This window comes from Salvia miltiorrhiza, chromosome 4, assembly GCF_028751815.1.
Source record: "Salvia miltiorrhiza cultivar Shanhuang (shh) chromosome 4, IMPLAD_Smil_shh, whole genome shotgun sequence".
Lineage (NCBI taxonomy): Eukaryota > Viridiplantae > Streptophyta > Magnoliopsida > Lamiales > Lamiaceae > Salvia > Salvia miltiorrhiza.
Window position 1 is genome coordinate 26,546,456 of NC_080390.1, and position 23,179 is coordinate 26,569,634.

Below are 23,179 nucleotides of genomic sequence, written 5' to 3' on the forward strand. Positions count from 1 at the left end.
ATCGTGAGTTATGACAAAATCTTTAATTTGGGGTAAAAATAATCAAACTAAATTTAGAACAAATAAGTTTTTTCTTAATGTTGAACATATAATATTTTCTTTAAGTTTTTTGTACTTATTTTATTTTATTTTATTGGTCTAATTGCCTGTAAATCCATAACGTATTAAAGTATTTGATTTTTGCACCAATTCTGAAAAAGTGGCTTCTAAATCCATAACCTTTTGTATATCTGATTTTAGTCTGGTGATCGATTTTTTCTTACTTCGACGCCGGAACTGCCAAAGTGGCAGTCGGAATTGACACAATAACAGTCGGAATTGACACGGTGGCACATTTATGACATGTGATTTTTTTTAAAAAAAGACAAAAAAAAACCCTCCATCATCCTTGCCTTTCCCCCCACCCCAAACTCTAATTTCCCCTCCCCCCACCCGCCGCCGCCCTCCCCCCTCCCCCGCCCCCTGTCGCCACCACCGCCGGTGGCTATTTTCTGTTGCTCGTCCGGAGTTCAGAGGGGAGAGAGTTGACGGGAACCTTGGTGTCTAGATTTGGGGATCTGGGATTTCTGAGGGGAAATTGAGAGATGAAGTAAGGGAACATAGGCGGTCGGCATAGCCTCGCTGCCACCGTCTGACTGAGAAGTCGAGGGAGAGGCGGCGGCGACTATTTGCTATTGCTGGTCCGGGAATTTCAGAGGCGGTGGCCGTGGCTTATCCTAACGGCCGTGGCTCCTCCTAATTTCAGAGGTGACATGGGGCGAGAGAGAGGGTGAGGGGGTGACGTGGTTTCTCCTTGCGGTGGATGCTCTGGCGGTAGAGGAAGGCAATGGTGCCGTCGTTGCCTGTGATGTTTGTGTCGAGTGCGAAGGGCTTAGGGTAGGTGGTGAATTGGGTATCTAGGGCACGACACCGGCACTAGGAGATGGGAGATGATGAAGAGGAGGAGGATGCAGGCACCGACGCCGACGGTGGCAGTGTAGGGTTTGGGGGTGGGAAAGATGATGGGTAAAATGGGGGGTTTCACTTTTTGTCTTTTTTTATTTATTTTTTCACATGTCATAAATGTGCCACCGTGTCAATTTCGGCTGCCATCTTGTCATTTTCGGCGTCAGTGTAAGAAAAAAATAGTCGCATGACTAAAATCAGACAAAAAACAAGGTTATGGATTTAGAAGTCACTTTTTCAGAATTAGTGCAAATACCAAATACTGAAACATGTATGGATTTACATGCAATTATCCCTATTTTATTTTCGGAATCAATTTTTATTATTTTTATTTGCATATATTTTTAATTATTGTAGTTTTTAGTGCATTCAAGGAGAAAGAAATTTTATTGACTCATTTATGAACTCTTCAATTTTAAAAATCCTAAAAAATAAATTTAGAGTGAATAAATTATGGTAATTTAAAGTATTAAAGCTTTTTTTCTCTTTCCTATCTCATCTCTTTAGTTTTTTTTGCTCCTTAGTGACATGTGTACTTTTTTTTTCAACTATATTAATTTTATTTATTTTTCTATTTATTTGTGTTTTAAATAAAAAACTAAGTAAATATCTATTTTGTGTTTTACATGTTTTTTAAATTATACTCCCTCCGTCCGCCAAAAGTATTCCACTTTGGCCGGGCACGGAGTTTAATAAAATGTGCGATGATGTTGATGTAGTGGAGAAATGGTCCCACCACTTTATGAGATGTGTGGTTGAGATTGAATTTGGGGTGGGTTTTTTGTAAATAAAGAGTGTTTGTAAGGATAAAATATAAAGGTGAATGGTGAGACCATGGCTTAAAAAGGAAAGTGGAATATTTTTTGCGGACGGCAAATATAGTAATTGTGGAATACTTTTGGCGGACGGAGGGAGTAATAGTTTATATAATAATTTTTTGTATTAATTTTAATATGACTTGAAAGATGAATAATTATTTATATATATTAAAAATATAACTTGAATAAGACTTTTTATTTATATTTGTATCTTAAATATTGTGCCCAAAAATATCATCTTGTAACAGAAAATAACAAGAACACGAGAAAGGCGTCGAAACGTTGAACTTTGTATTGATTTTAGCATAAGGCTTTGAAAGTAGGTAAATAATGATAGTCGATGATTTTACATTAGGATTTTACACGTATTTATAGGCAAATATGTAGGAATTTTAGTAAGAAAATGACTCTTATTTGACTTATAATCGAATTATAACTCTTTCTGCTTATCTCGTATCTTCGTTGTGATCTTGACTTCGGACTTGGTTGACTAAGGGCGTTGGACTCTTTTGGGATAAGGTCGTTTCCATGAGATTAGGCTTGTTCTGTTGAAGACAGCGCTGTTCGTCGGGAATCTCTCTCTTTTTTCGTTATTTTCCTCCGATATTTCTGGAACGCATATGTTTATCCTCATTGGCTTCCCCCATAGTCTAGTCAAAATACGACAAGTTGAGTGTTTTGGCTGGACTAAAGAGTTCAAGTGGCAGGGTTGAAATCGTCATAGCAGTGCTATTGGACCTGTTCTTTGTATTTTGTAACTTCTGGAAAATGCTCTTTCAGAAAGCGAGATGTCTCAATCGGATGCAGGGTTGATTTCCAAGCGATGTCGCTGATTTCTCTCTTTTAAGTTTGCAGCGCAGGGCTCCCTGGCAGTCTTCTCGGTGAATTCAAACTACGTCTACGATCGTGCCACGTGTCCCGCCACGTCTCCGCGCGTAGGAACTGTTTGCCTTCTCACACACTTGATTCCGTACTTGCGTATTGTCTTAGTCGTCGCTGTTGTGTTCTCGTCCGTTCGTTTTGCCGTGATTTTCCTAAAAAATGCTTTTACCTCCGATTCGAATTTTCACTTTTTACTTTTCATTTTTCCATCGCGTCTTCATCTCCCTCGACTCTTTGCCTGTTTCATTTCCTTCGCTACCGTTTGAACCAATCCTTCCACTACGAACCCTAGTTTTCAGGTACTTTCTTCTCCTTCGACCTCTTTAATTATGCCTCTGCGAATCCCTGATATTAGGATGGATTGCATTAGTCTACCCTCGTCTATTGTTCATGAAAACTAGCTTCCAGGCTTTGTTGAAATCATTCGTCTTCCTTCTTTCGATTTTACTCTTCATACCTAGTCTTGGGCTTCGAGAAGCCTGATGATGACGACCTCCCTCCATTGTTTATCCCCTGCTGGAAATCCCAAATCAAATGTGGGTTACATCTGTCGCCGCCTCAATTTTTAATCGATGTGTGCAATTATTCTAATATCCCATTTTTTTCAACTTTTCCCCTCTGCCATTCACGACACTCTGGCTTTCCATATCGTTTTGAACTTCTACAGGGTGGAGAACACGACTCGCGTATTCTATGAAACCCAACTGTTGAAGAAATCGGGCATCTTTTACTATTTCTCCTCTTTGTGTAAATACGGTATCTGCTTTTTGGATTGCTTTAATACCTATGACCAGGATTTTAAATCCTAATGTTGAAGTAACTTCCAGGGACTGGAGTTGGAACTTTGATATCCGATGAACCCGATGGAAAAAGAAAAAGGAGAGTCATACGGTCCCTAACATCGTGCCTCCCACTTGGGTAAGGAGACTCTTTCACCAACTCCAAGAACTTGAAGCCGAAGGGCCCTTTGAACTTAAACAAATCACTCGTGATAACTTTGCCCTAGCAGCTTCAGGGTTGTTTGATTATTTTCCCCCTCATTGCATTGGTAATTATTGTGTTGCAATGTTTTGTGCCTGTTTCTTTGCATTGTTCCCTGTATTTTGCCCTGCACTGCTTTGTTAGGTCTTAATTTACATGATTTGTGATGTTTTTGTTGTGTCCAGATATGAATTAGCAAAAGAACACTACAACAAAAATTCAAATAGAAACCACTAAAAAGAAACCGGTTTTTGCTTAAAACCGGTTTCGTAGCTTGAAAAACCGGTTTCGTAGGTACAACCGGTTTCTATTTAAAAAAAGTGCGCTAATAGAAACCGGTTTTTTATTACCGATTTCTTTATTGCGGTGTCGTAGTTACATTATGACACCGGTTTTAATTAAACATATTAAACCGTTTTTAAACCGGTTTTAAAGGCTTATTCATAATTAAAAAAAAAGGAAAAAATGAAAAGAAAAGAAATCAGTTTGATCGTTCAAACACATTAGCCCTAATTAACCCCAAATGTGCGCGCGCCCACCTTCTTCCCAAATCTGCCACCTATCTTCTTCTTCCCAAATCTGCCGCCTACGATCTCTCCGGCGCCGACTCACCCCGACCAACGCCACTCGTTCCTTGCGCCGCCGCCGTCGTATCAACAGTCAACGCAACCACGAACCACGTCCTCTGTCGCCTCTCTCCAATCATAAAATCGTAGGTTTCCTCGCCGCCGCCGCCGCCACAATCTCCGCCGGTCAGCAAGCAACGAAAAACGACGCTACTCTGAGTGTTTTTCTGATCCCCTTAGCGCCATACTTCACCGCTGCTTTGAGCTGCTGCTGTACTCCAGAAACGACGCTGCTGTCAAGTTTTCTCCGGTCGCCGCCACGCTGCTCTGGTTTACCTTGCTGTACGGCAGCACGTGCATTGCTCTTCCGGTCTGTTCTCGACTTAGCCGCTGCTCCTTGAGGTTAGTTTTATGTGTAGCTTGTTTCATCCGAGTATAATTATTTGTTTGTAAAGCAACGGAAAACGACGCTACTCTGAGTGTTTTTCTGATCCCCTTAGCGCCATACTTTGCTGCTGCTTTGAGCTGCTGCTGTACTCCAGAAACGACGCTGCTGTCAAGCTTTCTCCGGTCGCTGCCACGCTGCTCTGATTTACCTTGCTGTACACCAGACGAGGCAGGAGCAGAATTAGCTGCTTCAATCGGAGGGCAGCACGTGCACTGCTCTTCCGGTCTGTTCTCGACTTAGCCGCTGCTCCTTGAGGTTAGTTTTATGTTTAGCTTGATTTCTTTATTAATTACAAACAGAAAATTAGTTTTATGCTGCACTACAATCTTGTTTCATCAGAGTATAATTATGCTGCACACACACACATTCTCGGTTGCTTTGCTGTTCTTGAATTTAATTCCAGGAAAGTGACATAGCAGACCCTAAAGAGAAAACTCTAGCTTTACTTGACTGTTGACTGCGTGAATATGAACATAACAAGTATTACTAATACTTATAGCATCAACTTTGTATTTAATTGTCCTAGTTGAAAAGTTGAAAGCTATTCTTATTTGCCAACTCTAATCAAGAGAGCTAAACCAGCTACATTTCCATAAAGTATTTCAATAATTCGTGTGTGTATATTATGTATTGCGTGTTGTGTGTGTGGGGCTAATGCTATCAAAAAGCTTGGCCCCTCCCATCACAAATGTGGATAAGAAATGATACAGTGGTTCTTGAGCTTGAAAATTATCATTCAAACTTGTATTCTTGTTAAATATTCTCGACTTGAATGAGTTTCTTTGCATTTAATTCTCTCTGATCAATTACTTGAATGCTTTATTTTCCACATATGTTTATTTGCATAAATCAACTCACGTGTCCAAGATATTACTTCCATCAATGGCATTTTACTTCCAAAAAGTACAATGGCATTCATTTGTTCAATTAGCTAGTTTTAGTATTATTATTATTATTATAAAATAAATGATAAGGAATAAACTTTTTATTAACAATTTAATTTGAATGTAGGTTCCTAAACAACCTGACAACTCTCAGTGTGGTTTTTATGTCATGAGATATATGAAAGATATTATTGAGTCTGCTAATTTTGAGAGGATTAACTCGCTGCAATTATTGGTAATTATTATAATTATATCTTGTTGAACATATTTGATGGTTTGCCATATTCTTATGACTTATGAGGCATATCTATTACTTTACAGTTCAATAGCAAAAGTTATTCTAGTGTGGAGATTGATGAAGTGCGGAGGGAGTGGGCTGATTGTGTTTTGCAGGTAATATGATCAAAGCTAACTTGGATGCAAAGAGGAAAGAAGACCATATTTAGTTATTGAAAAATTGAGGCTTCAAGAACATTTGATTTTGAGAGCTGATATTAGATTTTGTCTTCCTAGAAACTTGATATTAGACTTCCTTTTGTTATATTGATAGTTGAAACTTGGTGCGAGACATTGGAGATGATTGTAACGTACATTGGTGCTAATTGATTGTGTAATTTGATATTTGTTGTTATTACTTATATATAATTTTATTTAAAAAATTGTTTTTATAGGGCCTACAAAATGTATTTAAAAATTAATTTTTTTTCCCTTTAATTTAGCTACGAAACCGGTTATAAACCGGTTTCTATAAGTGACTTCTTTGCGGTTTCTTTTATATAACAGACACCATTAATTGTTGTGCTAATAGAAACCGGTTATAAACCGGTTTCTAATCTATCTACGAAACCGGTTTATAACCGGTTTCTATCAGCGCCCACTTATAGTGGTGTCTATTACCGCAAAAGACACCGCTAAAAAGTCACGCTAATAGAAACCGGTTTTAAACCGGTGTCATAAGTACTTACGAAATCGGTTAATAACCGGTTTCTATTAGCGCCTTTTTTAAGACACTTATAACACCGGTGCCTACGAAACCGGTCATTTTAGTACATAGAAACCGGTTTTTAACCGGTTTCTATCAGCATTTTTGTAGTAGTGGAAAGTCAAATTGAGGGCGTTGACTGCTGCGAATTCTCCTAGGGGAGTAGCGAGGACCGCCAGCGACTCTGGTGCGGCGGAGTCTATGCCTTCTACGACTCACTCCTCTGCAGGGGATCCAATCAGTGCGACCCCCGTTACCTTTGCTCCCATGTCCACTTCAATGTCAGACAGGGCTGTTGGGACCACTACGACCCTTGGGAGTGTGCCGCAGGGGCATCTATTTACTTCCCTTGCTCGGAATAGGGGCAATGTTTTTTGGGACCTTCAAGATGAGATGGAGGGATCTGACGATGTGGTGGAGGTCGTCCCTTCAATGCCAATGGGAAAGCCCCTGTTGGGCCTTTTAGTTCGTCGAAGCAGCCGTTGAAGAGGTCGCGACGCTATACTACAAGGAGCCAGACTGCCACTGAGGATGCAGGGCAGGGCTCGCAGGAAGGGGATACAGGCCCAGGCAGGGCCGATGGAAGCAGTCCATTACGTCGCTTGCTGGACCGAGCTAACTGAGTGGACAGCTCGATTTTGAAGTCTGCCAATGATGTCATGCATTGCAGTGGCATCGCCCAACTTCGGGAATATGTAGCTTATTTCATTCTTTGGTTTTTGCTTGAATTAGGTCTGCTATGATGTGGGGTTGACTGTAACTTTGGGAAATTTTCCCCTTTTGAAGAAAATGATCAGCCCCGGGAGCTAATTGAGTGTGCCTATGAGAGGCGCAAACTGAAGGAAGTCTTGACTGCTTCTGAGGTGACTTTAGCCCTGCGCGACCAAGAACTGGTCAAGGTGAAGGACAGGCTGGCCGAGTTGCACATGGAGCTCGAGACTCGGGTAGCCACGAACTCTGATCTGAGCGCATGCCTGGTTTACTCATCTAAGGGAAGAGTATATGGAGCAGCTGCGGGCGCAGGCTGCCCAGTTGGAGAAAACGGCGGAGCTCGAAAAGAAGCGGGCCTACGCTACAGGGTGCAAGGATCAGCGCATGGAGTTATTCAAGTCTCCCCAGTGTCAACTATTCCTAGACACCCTGGTCCACAGTGCCTTGGCAGCGTATAAACGTTCCCCTCAGTTCCCTTCAGACTTTGATGAGGGGATTTGTTTCTTGGTCGAGGAATCAAGTCGGAAGGCCTTGGACCAGGTGGAGGCCACTTCAGAGCAAAAAGCCAAACTTTGAGCTAATTGATACCTTGGACTTCGAGGGGCTCTGCCACGCGGCTGGCATTGACATGACCATTCCGGAAGATTCTGATGAGTGGGTGATCCCTGTTCTCGATAAGACCTTACGGGGTTTGGTCGAAGGAGAGGACTCCGAGCATTTGACGAAGAAGCCCGTGTTCCGCACCCCTTTCCTCGATGAGCTGGATGCTACTCTGGCCAGCGAGCCCAGCCCTGCAGCGGTGAAGGCTTTCCCTCGCTCAATGAGGTCATCGCTGCATACACAGCCAGTAAGTTTTCAATCTTATTCTTTGGCTAAAGTATGTACGTACTTTGTTTGTTTTTTACTTTTCTCTTACTTGCAGCTCCCTCTGTCGTCCCTATTCACTACAAGAAAACACGCGTTTAACGATCGAATTTAACGATCGAAAAATTCGGTCGTTAATTTTGCGGCCTTAACGACTGATTTACGACCGTTTTTTTTAACGACCGAAAATTCGATCGCTAATTATTTTTTTAATATTTTAACGACCGAATTATTCGGTCGTTAATATTTTTTTAATAAAAAATAATTTTTCTAAAGATCGAATTTTTCGGTCGTTAAAATTATTTTAAAATTTTTTGTTACTTTTTCTTTAATTTTTATTTGTTTTAATTTTTTATTTATTTTATTTATTAACGACCGAATAATCGGCCATCAATATAGTTTTTTCCATTTTTCAAATTTTTAAATTTCGTTTTTATTTTTATTTTTATATTTATTTATTTTTATTTTTTGATTATATATATATATAAATATTTAATTATTTTTAATTAATTTTCTATTTAATTCTTATTTTTAAAATATAGAGAATATTTTAAAAATGATTGTTATTTTTATAATATTATTCTAAAAAATGAGATAATATTGATTATTAATAAAAATATGATATTATTTTCAAATAATAATAAATTACTAGATTTATTATAATAAATTCTTAGACTTATTAGATTTACTCAATTATTTTCAAAATATTAATAATTTTATTATTTTAATATAGTAAAATTATTTTTTCAGATATTAATTTTTTGCCATTTTTAAAAACGTGTCATGCTTCATGGGACAAAGTAGGGGTGGGAATTTCGGGATCGGGTAATCGGGTACCCGATACCCGACCCGAAAAAATCGGGTATAGGGTACCCGATACCCGAAAAAATCGGGATCGGGTATTTAGGGTATGAAAAAATCGGGTATCGGGTATACCCGATCGGGTATCGGGTATACCCGAAATACCCGAATTGTTTATTAAATATATTTTAAACTATTTTCAATTCCCAAATCCCATTTTCAACACGCCCAGGCCCAGCCTCCCGAATTGCTCTGTTCCCATTTTCAATCAATTCCCAAATCCCAATCCCAAACCCAGCCTCCCGCCCGGCCGCCCCCCATTCCAGAAAGGCAGAAATCGTTCCCGTCTCCGGCGACCCAGCGGCGCCCCTCGCCCGCCCGCCGTTCTCCTCGGTCGTCGCCAGTGGGAAGCTCGCTCCCAGTCCCACCGCGACCCTCGCCCAGTCGCTCCGACGACAGGTGAGCGGCGACCCAGCGGCGCCCCTCGCTGCCCGTCAATCGCCAGTGAGGAGCTCGCTCCCAGCCCCCCCCCCCCCAGCCGCGACCTCTTCTTCTTCTTCTTCTTCTTCTTTTTTTTTTTTTTTTTAAATACAGATTTGAAATCTGAGATTTCCATTGTATCATTGAATTGGAATTGATTTGTATGAATTTTTGGGGTACCCGAATTTCGACTGAATTAATTTGTCTCATTAATTTGTTGCCTTGCTGCTGCTTTGGGGTACCTGAATTTCGACTGAATTTTTGGGGTACCCGAATTTCGTCTGCCCTGCTGCTGTAAGAACTATCGGGTATTAGGGTACCCGATTTCGTTTTCGGGGTAGGGGTCGGGTATAGGGTTTAGGGGATTTTCGGGTTCGGGTACCCGATTTTTTCGGGTAGGGTACCCGAACCCGACCCGATTCCCAGCCCTAGGACAAAGCAAAAAGGAAACTGTGTCATTCTTCATGGGACGGAGGGAGTGGATTTATTATAATAAATTATTAGATTTATTAGATTTACGAAATTATTAGATTCATTATATTAATAATTATAGTATTTTAAAATAATAAAATTATTTTTCAAATATTAATTTTATTAATATTGATTATTTGATTTAATTAATTTTCATAATAAATTATTAAATTTATTAGATTTATTATAATAAATTATTAGATTCATTATTTTCAAAATATTAATAATTTTATTATTTTTCAAATATTAATTTTATTAATATTGATTAATTGATTTAATATTGATTTTATTGTATATTTGATTGTTATTTTTCATACTTATATTTTCTTTTTTTAATTACGAAAATATTAATTTTTTATTATTTTAAATTCGATCGTATATTTACCGTCATTGTTTCGCCGGCACTACAAGTCTTAGATATCATCTCGACATATTATAAGGTTATGAATGCTTAATGATATTGTATATTGAATGTACTATATATATCAATAATACGAGTGTTTTGTACTGGTGACCACTCGAAAGAAACTTCAAGGTTAAGCGTGCTTGATTTAGAGCACAACTAAGATGGGTAACCCACTGGGAAGTTTGTCAAATGGTATGCAATTAAGGTCAAAAATACATTAGAAATACACTAAAATACTTGTGGAATACAGAGATTAAATATATATATATATATATATATATATATATTCGAAAAAATTGTATATATTTTTATTTATTTTTAACGACTGAAAATTCGGTCGTTAATAATAAAAAATTTGATCGTTATTAAAAAAAATAATAAAAACAAATAGATTTTTTTTTCTCTTTTTAATGACCGAATATTCGGTCGTTAAATTTAATGACCGAAAAAATGGTCGTTAAGACTCGGAACGACCGAAAAAAATGATCGTTAAATCGGTCGTTAATATTGTTAGTAATATTAACGACTGATTTTTTGGTTTTAACGACCGAATCGGTGTGGCTCTCCAAGCGACGGAGACCGCTTTTGATATGGCTCCTTGAATTCTGAAAACTGCTTTGTTTTGTTAAACTTGGACTTATTTTTTATTTTGTTTTGTCTTTGGTTTTCATTTCCTTTGATAGAATGAATGGTTTTATCTTTGTTAGTGCCAATGACTTTTGTCACACTTTTCCTTGTATGTTGATTGTTCTACGCTTTGTCGAATCATGGGCTTCATTTTGTTACTATGTCTTTGCTTTGTTACTATGAATTTGTCCTTGGAAAACGTGGGGTCTTTTGCCTTAATAATTTGAACCATGTTAGGTTTCCATGAGTGCCGACAGTGCTGTACAAGATTTACCAATATTACTTTGGGGAAAATTTTATGTTTTCAAATTCAGGTTTTATTGAGTAATTAATTTAGATTATTATATTTTATTTTTAAAACATATTTTGCATTTACTTATATTTTAATTCTATTTAATATTTATATTTATTTATTTAAATATAACGTTTAATATCAATGCTTGCCGTGCATTGCACGAGCGACGTACTAGTATATAAAAATATTTTATGTATTTATAACTATCATGATTGTATTTAAAAAAAATAATAATATTGATTAACAAATTTATTTGACTATGACCTTATGTAAATTGGAAGAGGCCCATTGGCATTTTCTAGCTCGGTCCCTGCACACAAATGTTGGGCTTTTTGATAACTGAAATTCCCAACTTGGTGGGGCTGTGGTATATTAATGTTATAGACACCATAAATTCGAGGGTTGTTGGCCGTTGTTTGTGATGGTCACAAATACACAAGTTGCGCATTTACTAATGAAATTATTGAATCCAAGTTGGTTGAGGTTTATAATAATGTAAAACCCAACTGCCAAATAATAAAAACAGTTTATGAAAAAAATCCATATCAATAAAAACTTAATTTTCTCTCTCTCAGCACCGTAGCTCAATAAAGATAAGAGACTAGGATAGTAGAGTGTGAATCTGAATCTTTCATTATTTTTAAATTTTTAATTAAAAAAAAGACTCTCTTTTTTCTACACTAACAAAGGTTTTATTTTGAATGTAAATTTTCTGTCCTACAATTTATTGTGTCTCATCGTGTCTCTTTAATTAATTTTACTATTTTATATTACACGCGTCTCAATTGAACATGTCACAAAGTTTGGACACAGATATTAATAAGCGAATAGTTTGTCAAATAGTATGCAATTAAGGTCAAAATACATTAGAAATACACTAAAATACTTGTGGAATACAAAGATTATATATATATATATATATATATATATATATATATATATATATATATATATATATAGGAATGAGATAATGTAGTATCCAATGCTTATAATAGATCCGTAGGTCCAAATCTTGACCACACATTTATGACATGTGGCTCATCAAGATGGTGACACGTGGCAAGGAACTTCCAAGCATTCCAAGGCAAAATCTGGAGGGGTAAAATTGGAATGTAATTTATGGATTTAATAATTAAAAAATATATTTTTTTTTTAGATTTTCTCAAAATAGATATATTTTAGATGCATATAGTTTCACACAAAGATGCATAAAGTTTTCACATGAAATGCATAACTTTGAATAGAAAATGCATTTAATTTTTTCAGTTTTGGTATTTTCACCACCCCACCCCATACCACCCCCCCAACCCTCCCCATTACCACCCCCAAAAAATAGGCATGTTTCTCATGCATATAAAATCAAACAAAAATGCATAAAGTTTTCACATAAAAATGCATTAAATTATACAAAAAATGCATTTCATTTTAATAAATCTGGTAGTTTCGCCACCCCACCCCCACCCCACCAATCCCCACCCCCCACACTCCAAAAATTTTTTTTTTTCAAAAACTAATTTTCTGATTGCTGACCCACCCCCACCCCCACCCACCCCCCTCCAATTTTTTTTTTCAAAAATTGATTTTCTGATTGCTGACCCACCCCCACCCACCCACCCCCACCCACGCCCCTTCCCCAATTTTTTTTTTCAAAAATTTATTTGTAGTTAATGTTTTATGCATTTTCATGTAATAATATATGCATTTTATTGTTCTTGATTATGCATTTTTCTTTTTTATATACACATATTTTATAATATTTTATTTTAGGGTATAGGGTTAGGGTTTAGTGTTTAGGTTTTTAGTGTTTAGGATTTAGTGTTTAGGGTTTAGTTTTTAGGGTTTAGTGTGTAGTGTTTTAGTGTTTAGGGTTTAGTTTTTAGGGTTTAGGATATAGGGTTTAGTGTTTAGGAGTGTTTAGATTTTTAGTGTTTAGGATTTAGTGTTTTGGGTTTAGGGTTTAGGGTTTAGGGTTTAGTGTTTTAGTGTTTAGGGTTTAGTGTTTAGGGTTTAGTTTTTAGGGTTTAGTGTATAGGGTTTAGTTTTTAGGGTTTAGTATTAGTGTATAGGTTTTAGTGTTTAGTATTTATTTTAGGGTTTGAGTTTTAGTATTTAGGGTTTAATGATGTTTAGATTTTAGTGTTTAGGGTTTAGTTTTTAGGTTTTAGTGTGTAGTGTTTTAGTGTATATAGGTTTTAGTGTTTAGTATTTATTTTAGGGTTTTGGTTTTAGTGTTTAGGGTTTAATGATGTTTAGAGTTTAGTGTTTCAGTATTTAGAGTTTAGTTTTTAGGTTTTAGTGTGTAGTTTATTAGTGTATATAGGTTTTAGTGTTTGGTATTTATTTTAGGGTGTATTTGCAAAAATAATTATTTGTAGTTAATGTTTTATGCATTTTCATGTAATAATATATGCATATCAGTGTATGAAATTATGCATCCCCAAAAATTAAAAAAAATTGAAAATTAAATTTTTTGTGGGGGGGGGGGGGGTGGGGGTGGGTCGGTGGTCGAAATCAATTTTTGAAAAAAAAAAATTGGGGGGGAGGGGGGTGGGGGTGGGTCAGCAATTAGAAAATCAGTTTTTGGAAAAAAAAAATTGGGGGGGGGGGGAGGATGGGGGGTGGGTGGGGGTGGGGGGTGGGGCAGGGGTGGGGTTCAGGGGTGTGAGGGGGTGGGGTGGGGTGGGGTGAAATCTTATGCATTTTTATATGAAACTTTATGCATTTTTCATATGAACCTTCATGCATTTTCGTATTAAAATTTATGCATCTAAAATATACTCCATTTTGAGAAAATCTAATTTTTTTTATTATTAAATTCGAAAATTACATTCCAATTTTACCCCTCTCCAAATTTTGCCTTGAAATGCTTGGAAGCTTCTTGCCACGTGTCACCATCTTGATATGCCACATGTCATAAATGTGTGGTCTAGATTTGGATCTACGGATCTATTATAAGCTTGGATACTACCGGAACCCATATTTTTAACAACCGAAAATTCGATCGTTAATAATAAAAAATTTGATCGTTATTAAAAAAATAAAGAATAAATATTTTTTTTTCTCTTTTTAACGACCGAAAATTCAGTCGTTAAAAATAGAAAATTGGTCGTTGAAAAAACTGAAATTCCCAACTTGGTGGGGCTGTGGTATATTAATGTTATAGACACCATAAATTCGAGGGTTGTTGGCCGTTGTTTGTGATGGTCACAAATACACAAGTTGCGCATTTACTAATGAAATTATTGAATCTAAGTTGATTGAGGTTTATAATAATGTAAAACCCAACTGCCAAATAATAAAAACAGTTTATGAAAAAGGACCTTGCTATTTGGATCAATTTGATCCGAATCAAATCCAAAAATTAATTAATGTTCAACATAAAAAGACATATTTATCCTTTATGTATTTTTCATCTTATAATTTTAATATATTAATTAAATATGTATATATATTACTGGAAACATTATTTTCAATAAATACTTTTGTATTTTCAATGAGAAGTTTGACTAATTTATAATATATTTTGTAAACAAACATGAATCTATTTAATTACTGGATCATGCATGAATGTTGACGTTTTTTTTTTGTTAACATGCTTTTCTTTACTTTTATTTTCCAGAAGTGTTTCTTTACTTTTATTTTCGTTAATATGCTTTTCTTTTTGTAAACACACCTTTTATTTACTTTAATTTAGAGCAAAAAAATGTTGTATTTTCTTGTACATCAAAATTTAGAGGAAATGAATCATCACATTTCTTGTTGGTGTACATTATTTTATTCACCGAATTTTAAAGGAAACAAAATAATTTATTCAAATATGATATTCAATGCTTTATTCAAATAACTTACCAAACTAATTATATATGAATAACGAACCGCTTGTCCAATTGCTACAATTAAAGTATATATAATTTCGCCACTAATATATACTCCCTCCGTCCCAATAAACATGGCAACATTTGTTTCGGCACGGAGATTAAGAAATGGAGTGTTATGTTTTAATTGAATGGGGCCCATCAAAATTATTGAATTAATTAAAATAATTTCTTCCTCCTTTCCCTTTCTTCTTCATCCACTGCCACCCACCTCCGGCGAAGTCGCCGGCATGAGCCACCCCTCCTCCGGCGAAGTCGCCGCCACCCTCGTCTCCCTCATCAGCCACCCCCTCTGTCCCTCAAAATCCACTCAAATCTGCCAACAACCACCACCACCGTCGCCAACAACCACCACCGCCGCCAATCCCTTCAAAATCCACTCAAAATCAGAAATCAAAAACAAATCTTGCCCCCAAACACTGTGAAGGCGAATAGAGGGAGAGAGAGAGGACGAAAGGCGGCGGCGGCCGGAGAGGCGAGAGGCGGCGGCGCAGGCGAGCCCTAGAGGGAGAGAGGGAGAGAGGCGAGAGGCGGCGCAGGCGACGACCTCTCGCCCAAATCGGCGCAGGCGACCTCGCCCAAATCGAAAGAGAATAGAGGGAGAGATGAGGGAGAGCGAGCTCTAGAGGCGGCGCAGGCGAGCCCTAGAGGGAGAGAGGGAGAAAGGCGGCGGCGGCCGGAGAGGCAAGAGGCGGCGGCGGCGATGGGGGTGGCATCCCGCCGGAGAAGAAGAAGAGAGAGGCGACTGCTCTCTAAGTGTGTGTTTGTGTGTGTATGTTTATTTTAAACATAATTGAGGGTTTAATTAGTAACTTAATTAATGATCTAATTAAGTTAAATTATTTCCTTTTTTAGAAAGTGGCCAACTTTAGTGGAACGCCCAAAAAGGAAATGTTGCCAACTTTAATGGGACGGAGGGAGTATGAATAACGACTTACTTTCAGTGATCGCCAACATAATTTAAAGAGGTAATATATAAATATGGCCACTTTCATATAGTAAAATTAAAATTTGGCCTATGAAATAAAAACATTAAAATTTGGCCAGTTTTTGTGTAAAAGTACAAAATTACCCCTTACATTAAAATTTAAAAAAATGGCCACTTTTCTCACCCTCTCTCTTCTCTCTCTATTGTACACTCATTTTCTCTCTCTTCTATCTCTCTTCTCTCCCTCTCCGCTCTCCCTCTCTCTCTCGTCCTCGCCACCGCTCCACAGTCGCCGGCCACCGCCTCCGCCTCCGCCGCGAACCACCACCACCGCGACGCACAGCGGCAGAGGATCTCTGGAGGCGGTGGAGGATTTCGAATGCGCCCATGGCGGCTGCGCGCTGACGCACTCTTCCTACGCTGCTCTCGACGGGATCCTCTACTGCAAGCACCACTTCCAGCAGCTTTTCATGGAGAAAGGCAACTACCAGCATGTTATCGAGGCTGCGAGGAAAAGCACCGTCGAGAACGACGCCAACGTCGCTGCCGCCGCCACTGCTGTCGCCGCCGCCGCCGCCGAGAAAGGGGAGGCGGCGGGTGAAGAGGATGGGGAGGCCAAGGCGGATCCGGATGAGCCGGAGTCTGAGGCCAAGGCGGAAGACTAGTCCTAGAGAGAGAAACAGAGAGAGAGAGAGAGAGAGAGAGAGAGGTGATCTCTCTCTTCTATTAATTAATTTTTGGTTGAGTAATTATACAACAAGATTTTGATTTTCCGAGTTGCTTGGCATTGGTTTTCGACATTTTGGTTTAGGTTTTCAAGCTATAATTATGTTGTTTGTTTTGTTGCAATTCGAATTAACACACATTTTGTGTGGGGATTTTTCCAAGTTTTTGCAGGAATATAAATTGTGTATGCCTTATTCATAAGGAATTATAGTGCTCTTTGTATAACTTTTTTTCAAAATAATTAAGTGAGTGACAAGTATATATATGTTGTTTGCTGCTGCTGAAGTAGAAATTTATTGTATTTTGTTGTATTTTGATTGTTGATTTAGAGGAATTGATGTATTTTGATGGTAGATTGAGTTGTTGTATTTTGGTGTTGTACAACAATTTTTTTAATGTTCTTAAATTCACAACCAAATTTATGAATTCACAATTTAATGTTCTTGAATTCACGAGCACATTTATGAATTCACAACTAGATTTAAGAATACATTTATGAATTCACAACTAAATTTAAGAATTCACAACTTAATGTTCTTGAATTCACAACTAGCTCGATGAATTCACAACTTAATATTCTTAAATTTACAACCAAATCTATAAATTCACAATCAAAATAAATTACAGTTTTAATTGTGAATTCAAACTTTAAAAACTCAAATTCACAACTACTTGAATTCACAACCAAAATAAATTCTAGTTGTGAATTAAATTCAGGTTGTGAATTCGACTGATTGTGAATTCTCAACCAACATAAATCTGGTTGTGAATTAAATTTTGGTTGTGAATTCGTTTGGTTGTGAATTCACAACCAAAAAATTCTAGTTGTGAATTAAATTTTGGTTGTGAATTCGACTGGTTGTGAATTAAATTTTGGCTGTGAATTCGACTAGTTGTGAATTCACAAACAAAAAATTATGGTTGTGAATTCGACAGGTTATGAATTGAGAATTCACAACCTGTCGAATTCACAACCAAAAAATTTTGGTTGTGAATTCACACTGATTGTGAATTGCGGGATTTTTTAAAGGGGTGATGTAAAGTGGACATTTTTTAATTTTTAATGTGGAAGGGTATTTTGGTAACATTGGCCATTTTTTTATGTTTTTATCTTAGTGGACAATTTTTAAGTTTACTATTTCAAAGTGGCTATTTTCAAAATCCACTCTAATTTAAAAATGTATTGTATAATTTTGATACTTTTTTTTGGATTTCTTAATGCATTAAAAAATTTTAAACTACAAATAAAATGTCAAAATATAACAAGGGCCCGAAACGACTAAAGCCTTCAAACAAAAACACAAGCTCCTTTCTTAACTCTTGTAAAATTTTCATTTACAAAGAAGTAGACAAATTTATAAATTGCACAAATTTTTGGTCATATTAAAAAAGTTTTACTTGTAGTAAATATTTAAATTTAATTTAGTATGTGATATATATATATATATATATATATATATATATATATATATATATATATATATATATATATAGGGGAGGACTAAAATAAAAACACTTCTTAAAATATAAAATATAAACAATTTGCAGCCCTTAGATCAACAAGTTCTACGGTTGATTTGTAACCTTGTTGGATGAATTCGTGGTCCTGGGGGGTTCGAACCCCAAAGCTAGCAAAAAATTATTTTTCACAATTCGTAACTATGTTTGATGAATTCGTAACCCTGTTGGATAAAATTCGTACATTAAAAAACGTTTATATTTATATTTTAATAAGTGTTTTTACCGTAGCCCTCTCCTATATATATATATATATATACTTATATCGTCCTTGCATATATACTTTTTAAATTTTCAAAAACACATGCACACATGAGTCGATCAACTAACTTAAGATTGGATGAGAAGCGTCTTATCAATTGAACTGCGTTTCATTATTTTTAAAGAACAAATATATATAGTGATTGTCTTAGTTTTATACTCCCTCCGTCCACAATTTAAAGCCCCACTTTGATGTGGGCACGAAGATTAAGAAAGCTGAAAATGGTGATGTGGATGAAATTAAAGGGTAGTTGACTAAAGTGATAAAGTAGTTGACTAAAGTGTTAAAGGTGTTGTGTGGTGGGTCCACTAGTGATAAAGTGTAATAAATATAGAATATAAAAATAATAAAGGTGTTGTAAGGTGGGTCCATTAGTGGCAAATGGTAGTAATTTTAAATAAAGAGGGAGGGTAAAAAGGTACAAAAAGCAGAATAGGGCTTTAAATTGTTGACAAAAATTTAAGGGGAAGTAGGGCTTTAAATTGTGGACGGAGGGAGTATATTTTTTTATTAATGTTTGTCGAAAATATAATATACTTTATTTAAAAATAATTAATTTCTAATTTTTTAGAGTTTTTAAAAATCTAATCAAGTGTCAAAAATTTTGTAGTAGCACAGACCGTTCTTGAATATATAAACGAGTTTTTGGATTTCACAACACAAGAACATATTACTCGGTCATCAATTGAAGTAAGATAGGAACCATTTTATCAATTGAATTGCATTTTATTATCATACTAGTTCTGCTCCCGTGCGATGCACGAGAGACAATATTCTTTTAATAATAAATATTATTTTAAAGTATTTTTAATATTTAAATTATTTATTAACATTATATGGATGTTAAAAATTTTATGTTATACAAGAAACGGGTAGGAACAATCATGGCTCGTTCTTTCAAAATAAAAATGATCGCAGATGTTGTAAGAATAGGACGAGTAAATGTTTGAAATGATGTCTATTATTGAAACTTGAGATGATTTAAGCAATGCCAATGTACACTAAAGGAGATCGATAGATGCATAACCATCATTATCACCACAATTTGTTAAATCTCTAATACCTATATTTACTAAATATTTTATTTACATTTATTGAACATGTGTGATCATTTAATACAAAAATATGTTATTATTTCATTCAAAAAAAATTATATATGTAATATAACTACTACCTATAAAATATTTGAGAGATTAAAAATCACTAATGCAATAAGTTATAGTGCTATGATTATGTTATAATTAATTTGTTCACATTTTAATTGATACACAGTCATAATAGTTGATTAATCTTAAATTTCAAATATTTTACATATTTTGATTAAGTATTCAAGAAAAAATAAATGAATAAATATCCTAAAGTCTATTTTAATCATATATATTACCAATATAAATTTTCATAATATTATAAACTTTGGTTGAACAGTTTATTTACATTTATCCGTAAGACTAACAAATATAAAATATTTAAAAGATAAAAAATTAACTAATAATTTAATTTAGGCAATATGAAAAATTATAACAAAATATTATTCATATAATCTTAAGTAGGCGAAAATAAGAATATAAAAAAATAATAATAATAAGGTGATTTTGGCGGGAAAACATAACTTACTATTTATGTAAGTGGTTGAGCTTATATATATATATATATATATATATATATATATATATATATATATATATATGTTATGAATAGTAATAAGTATCCCACATTGGTTTAGTGTTCCTAGTTGTGATAGTTCTCTTATGTATAAATATGTACTCTTATCTCCAATATAAATACACCTTCATACTTCTTCTTCTTCAATATGTTTTATATCTTTATTCTCTACATGGTATCAGAGAATGTTAGATACCTGATAATTTTTTCTACTGTACTATTCACATGAATAGGAAATACAGTCTGTATTTATGAATAGTACTGTACGTATTTATGAATAGTTTTTTTTTTCTCTTTTCTTTCTCTCTTGTACTATTCCAATAAGTATGCTCTGTGGTTGCAGCATTGTCTGATCTTCCACATCAGAAATTTTTTTCTTTGTTTTCCTTCATCTCTCCGGCTGGCACTACTATTGCTGCTCGGGTCTCCCCGTCGCACAACCTCCCTCTCTAGCTTTTGTTCTCAGCCACCGCTGCTGTCTATTCTCTATATAGGGTTTGAGTTTTCTAATCATTTTACATCATGTCTGATTCAAAATCTGCTGCCCTAGGAACCACCATAAAATTGAATGGTTCCAATTATCTTCTCTGGTCTCGTGCCTTTCTATTGTTCTTAGGCTCTCAGAAAAAGAAAACACATGTTCTAAGTGATCCAGTTGCTTCTACGGATCTCAAATATGATGCCTGGAGTGCCGACGATTGTGCTGTCATGACTTGGCTTTTGAATAGTCTTGGAGACTCTGTTAGTAAGAATATCATGTTCTTAGAAACTGCTAAGGACATGTGGGATACATTGCGGCAGATGTATTCCAATGACAAGAACGTATCTCGTGTCTTCGAGTTATATGAGAAACTTTTCTCTCATACTCAGTCTGGCCAATCAGTTAATGACTATTTCTCTACACTCAAGGGACTTGCTGATGAAATTCTTGTTTATCATCCACTATCCTGTTCTGTCACTCAGCGGGCCACACAGTGGGAAGAGTTCATGGTTGCCAAATTCTTATCAGGTTTGGATGCTGATCTCCGACCAGTTCGTGACAGCCTGTTATCAAGTGATAATGTTCCATCATTATCCAATGCCTTATCTCGTGTGTTGCGGGTTTCCACTGGTCGTACCGATGATGCTACTTCACCTAATTCTTCTGCCATGGCTGCTCGCGGTCAGAATTCTCATGTTAGTGCCTCTTTTTCGCCCTCCAGCCAGGCTTTTCAGAATCAAAATTATGCTCACGGTCAAAGTTCTTACGGTGGTCGTGGTCGTGGCCGTAGTGGTGAACGAGGTCGTGGCCGAGGTCGCGGTTCGGATCGTTATTGTGAGTATTGCCACCGAACCAACCACACTTCTGAAAATTGTTGGAAAACCTTTGGCAAACCAGGTCGGGCTCATACAGTTGTTCCTGATCCTCAGTCTTCCTCCAGTGATGATACGGTCTCGCTCTCATGGGCTCAATACGACAAACTGATCCAATCCATCAATTTATCATCTGGTACTGCTCCATCTACTAGTGCAGCCTCTCCTATAGTTGCTTCTGCAGGTGCGTTTGCAGTGTCTCATGGTAAGTCTTGGTTGGTAGATTCTGGTGCCTATGTCCATATTACTGGTACTAAATCTCTTTTGACATCTTTTACTCCTTCATCCTTACCTTCTGTCCGTGTCGCTGATGGCACCTATTCTTCGGTGACGGGGAGTGGTGTTGTCCGTCCTACTCCTCAATTAACTCTTGACAATGTCATGTTTGCTTCTAAATTTCCCATTAGCTTATTATCGGTTAGTCAACTTACCAAAACTCACAATTGCTCTGTCACTTTTTTTCCTACCTTTGTTACCTTTCAGGACCTGCAGACGAAGAGGACGATTGGTGGAGGACATGAGCGTGACGGGGTTTACTACTAGGATTCTGGTATTCCTGCACCTTCGCGTGCTCTCTCTGCCACCGTGACTCCATATCAGTGGCATTGTCGCCTTGGTCATCCGTCGCCGTCTAGTCTTCGCAGTTTAATTCCTACTTCGTCTGTTGAATTTCAATGTGAGTCTTGTGAGTTGGGCAAGCACCATCGCACATCTTTTCCTTCTAGAATTGATAAACGTAGTTCTTTTGCTTTTGAGCTTGTTCATTGTGATGTTTGGGGTCAGAGACGAGTTGAGTCTAGAGGGGGTTTCAGATATTTTATGGTCTTGGTTGATGATTATTCGCGTATGACATGGGTGTATTTGCTCAAATAGAGAACTGGAGTCCCTGCTATACTAAACTCTTTTTATCATGAAATAAAAACTCAATATTCTGTCGATTTGCGTATTCTTCGCACTGATAATGCTCTTGAATTCACTCAAAAATCTATTTCATCTTTTTGTGATTCTCGTGGCATAATTCATCAAACTTCCTGCTCACATACTTCCCAACAAAATGGAGTTGCAGAATGAAAACACCGTCATATTTTGGATGTTGCTCGTACTCTTATGTCTCATATGCGGGTTCCTAAGTGGTTATGGGGTGATGCTGTTCTTACGGCATGTTTTCTCATTAATAGAATGCCTTCTAGTGTGCTTCATGGAGATATTCATTTTTCGTATCTTCATCCTGACAAACCTCTTTACCCTGTCCCTCCTCGCATTTTTGGGTGTGTTTGTTTTGTTCATGATCTAAGTCCTGGGTTAGATAAGTTATCTCCTCGTTCTATTAAGTGTGTTTTTCTCGGGTATTCTAGAACACAGAAAGGGTATAGATGTCTTGACCCTCTTACCAAACGTCACTATGTCTGTGCCGATGTCACCTTCTTTGAATCTCTTCCATTTTTTCCTCATACTAGCACTACTTCTCCAAATAAGTTACACTCTGCTCCTTTGCCTATACCGGCGATAGTTTCTCCTCCTACTCAACCCTTACAAGTGTATACCCGTCGTCCTCGTCCCGCACCAGTTCCAGAGACTGTTGCTGAACCGGCCTCATGTTCTCCACCCGAGTTATCTTCTTCTGCAGATTCTGAGGATGACCAACCTGCCAACACAGATGACTTACCTATCGCTATACGCAAAGGTAAACGTAC

At 36.8% G+C, this 23,179-nt stretch overlaps 1 long non-coding RNA gene across 3 annotated transcripts; it reads left to right on the plus strand.

The window, feature by feature from the left end:
• The first annotated feature begins 4,452 nt into the window (after window positions 1-4,452).
• LOC131020026 (uncharacterized) lies at window positions 4,453-6,147 on the plus strand. Of its 3 annotated transcripts, XR_009100588.1 has the most exons (3): window positions 4,453-4,594; window positions 4,693-4,895; window positions 5,846-6,147. It is a non-coding gene; the product is annotated as an uncharacterized LOC131020026 (long non-coding RNA). The 3 variants fall into 3 exon arrangements; XR_009100586.1 differs by lacking the exon at window positions 4,693-4,895 and having other exon boundaries at window positions 4,454-4,594; XR_009100587.1 differs by lacking the exons at window positions 4,453-4,594; window positions 4,693-4,895 and adding an exon at window positions 5,606-5,759.
• The last annotated feature ends 17,032 nt before the right edge of the window (window positions 6,148-23,179 follow it).